The 3,755-nt window shown below is 42.8% G+C and overlaps 1 long non-coding RNA gene across 1 annotated transcript; it reads right to left on the bottom strand.

The window, feature by feature from the left end:
• Positions 1-626: 626 nt before the first annotated feature.
• Positions 627-3,755, bottom strand: LOC145428504 (uncharacterized). The gene is made up of 3 exons (XR_013908790.1): positions 3,225-3,755; positions 1,394-1,463; positions 627-952 (listed from the first exon to the last, which is right to left on the bottom strand). It is a non-coding gene; the product is annotated as an uncharacterized LOC145428504 (long non-coding RNA).

Here is a 3,755-nt window from a genome sequence, read left to right as displayed (position 1 = left end):
GATTTGAACTCGGCACGCTGTTGCCATGAGCGAGGGATAACCGCCTGAGTCCGTGTAATTGCTTTGCTGAGCGTTATGTAACAGGAGTAGTTTTGTTGCAGATTCGGGATAATTTCAGCAGCAGCAGCAACAGCAGGCACAAAGCCTCCTCGCTGCTGGATTATTCAGTATATTTCATCCAGTGTATTCGCTTACGCTTCTCCTCGAGTTGTCCTGTTTCTCAGAAAGAGAAAAAAGGCGTGCCCAGTAGCATTTAATATTACATTTCTTACACTCACTTGTTACTTTTTCCAATTCATATTGTCAGGATGGACTAAAGTCAATCTCGTGGAATAATGAACTTACTCCATATCAAAAACAAAGGCCCTTCAGTTTCATTGTCTGTGATATACCTGGCCACATATTTTTATGTGGAAGGAAACATGATGCTCAGGCCTACAAAGGTTATGCAGATAGTTTTCAGCTTTGTTCCACAGAACAGTATGGGGAAGACCCATTCCTGTTTCAACATGATAACACCCCTGGCTATGTGCACGTAGCCACGGGTGAAATACCAACCAGTAATTTGCCATGTATGTAATGACTCTTCTTATGATAACAGATTTCATTAATAATGAAATGAACTGTTTAATGTGCTATTATGTTTTATTACACATAAACACATTACATGGTGGTTAGCAAAGAATAACAGGAAATGCTTTTTTGTATCATTTATACTGGACAAAAATAACAGGATAGAGTCCAGTTTGATCCTGTATCTGATCCTAAGGAGTTCCAGAATATCGGAACGATGTGGGTTTTGCTTTGGGGTGCAATGGTGATGGACAGGCTGACAGATAAGGTCAGGCAGGAGTCTCTATGAATTATGATGTTTGCAGACAACATTGCGATCTGTAACGAGGAGCCGGCAGGTGGATGAGAGCCTGGAGAAGTCAAAGTATGCACTGCAAGTCTGTAGAAGCAAGAAAGAATCTGTGCGTGAATGAGACGGAGGCAGATGGAAAGGTGAAAGTACAAGGTGTAGAGGTCGAGAGCTTAAATACTTGGGCTCAGTCATTCAACACAATTGAGTGAGGTAAAGGAGAGAGTGCAGGCAGGGTGGAGTGGGTGGAGACGAGTGTCAGGGGTGATTTGTGACACAAGGATAGCAGCAAGAGTGAAAGGGAAGATTTACAGAAGAGTGAGACCTGCTGTGATGTATGGCTCGGAGGTGGAGGCATAGATTGGAGTTGAAGAGGCTCAGAGCTTCATTGGGAGTGACCCGGATGGACAGGATTAGAAATGCGTATATGAGAGGGACAGCTCAGGTCGAGCTGTCTGGTGTCACAGCTCTCCAACCCTGCTGGTTTCTGTTTGCCTATTCTCATTGTGTGGATGGAGGCATTATGCTTACCTTTTTTTGAGAGTGGTCCTCCTTGGTGCCCGTTCTCCACCCATGTTACAGGCACACCTAAGTGTACACACTAGACAAAGATAAAAATAGGACAAGAGGAAGATCACAGAGAGGATCTATGGATGAGATGAAGGCAGATGTAAGACCCCCTAATGGGAACAGTTCAAAAAGTGAAGATTTTTGGGGTTCATTGCAATGCAAATTGTCACAAATAAGGACCCAAAGAAGGACAGCAGAAGTAGAGGTGGTAAATCCACAGGTGCTACATGGGTGGGCATCATAGACTGTTTAAAGTGAGCAGTAGTCTTAGACTTCAAATTTGGAAGCCTCAACCAGCAGTGGCCATATTTGGATGAGCAAGTGGAATGCCAAGTCCTGAGGTAATGCTAGATGCTTGGTTGTCTGTATATCTGTAGTTTCACGTGTCATACTTGTCAGATTATTTTATTAAAATGCTCCAAAGGGCTCCGATAGCTGGAGAGGCAGACAACGACCCGCTGCAGCTGCCTGTGCCGCTACACGGAGGCGCCTTAAAGCTGCATTTAGTAAATTAATGTGACTATTAGAGTCAGACAGGAGGATATCCGGGGTATGCCTATAAGCTAACAATCACAAGTCATTAGCCAATCAGCTTGCAGTGTGCTGCCTGCCACAGCAGTCGTAACATCATAATGTGGATCCAGGCAGATATGCTGTGTTTTACAATATTAACCCCCCCTCTGTAGCAGATAGGCACCATTAAAAGTACGCTGAATCATTTATTAGCAGTTCCTGTTTGCAAAACAGTCACACATGAATGGCCAGCTGTCATTGGATTACTTTCAAGCTGAATATAACTAAAAATAAAAATGAGATAATTTGCAGGCAAGTTTTCAGCTGACAGGGACAAACTTTTATCCCTTTGTTTTTACGGAGGAGTCGCTCCAAGACGTACCTGTTCACCTGCAGTGGCAGCATTTCCACGTCTCTAAGGGTCCTCGGAAACTTGTGGCCTCGACCTTTGTGCATATTTTCTCATTATCTCATTCTTCTGTCTTGGACTTACTGATTTAAACAGTTTTCTACCTTTCTCATATCAGAATCAATATCACTTCAGCTGACAAGCAATACAGTTTTTTGTACTTCTGAGAAATGTTACCAAACATTTTTAAGTTTTTGGGAGATGGTGAGCATATTTACTCGTTGTACGCTGATCACATTAAGCAGGATTTACGTTTTGCCCAGTTCTCTTGAAACAAAATTGAATTTTTTACACTTCAACAGGAGAAAATGACCTGATTCTCTTATGGCCAAAGGAGGACGTTCCGGTTCCACGTATCACTGGGTCACGCAGGCCTTATCAGATACAAGAAACTATGTACATTTTAGAGCGTTTCTGTCTTTGTCTGTGGTGTACGTGCAAAAATGAGTCCTCTTAAACTGTGAGAAAACTCTGTGGAGGGAAATTTGTGACGTATGAGAAGAACAAAACGTGTGTTGTATGAAAGCGGTCAGCTGAAGGCAGCATCATGCCCCCGAATCACTGCGGCAGAGTTAGTCAAGGACGCATAAAAAACAAATTCTAAGAACTCCGGCCCTTTGAAAATGTGATTTCCAACTGTGACTCTGGACTACAAAGACTTGTGTGTACAGGCAGAGAGGATTGCACAGTTTAACGAAGGATAAAGTCGACATAGGACATTCAGATTTCAAGATATTTATCATGAAAAGCGCTATACAAATACAGGCCATTTACCATGATGTTTGCTGTCTAGAAAAAAAAATCTGTGTACGTGACTTAGCTATATTCAGTTGACATAAGATAAAAGTTGCCAAAGTGGTCTGTGCTTACCTTCAGCCGTTCGGTCAGACTCTGCTGTCTCGCCTCGCAAAGGAAAAACTTCCTCTGAGTGTTGTCCTGGGGAATATTATGGGATATCACGGGGGCATTCACCGTGATGAATTTGTGCCACGTCTTAAGTGTGCTCGGTGAAAAAAGGTAGGCACATTTCCATGACTATCTATATTCTAAATGCATACAAATCCCACAGGAAATACCATTAATAATGCTTTCTAGTACTGAAAAGTGTGTCACACAGAGGAGGCGGTCACACAGACCCAGTCCTGCACATCTTTAAAACCCAACCTGACAATACACGGCACTCCACATCCACACCAATGACAGTGAAGAATACTTTTTTAAACGTATGTTCATACTCTTCTCATATCCACCATATGTCTGCATACAAAGTACTACTGTTTTGTTACTTTGTTACTTTACATCACAAACTCCTACTCACTGGACTTCCACCTTAATGAGGGCTGTTTGGGAGGAAGTCCAGAAGCAGTTTACTTCTACGAAGCTTTAGCCCAGCTCTCTCCC

Source organism: Astatotilapia calliptera, chromosome 4 (assembly GCF_964374335.1).
Source record: "Astatotilapia calliptera chromosome 4, fAstCal68.1, whole genome shotgun sequence".
Taxonomy (NCBI): domain Eukaryota; kingdom Metazoa; phylum Chordata; class Actinopteri; order Cichliformes; family Cichlidae; genus Astatotilapia; species Astatotilapia calliptera.
This window is presented reverse-complemented; position numbering and strand designations above follow the sequence as displayed.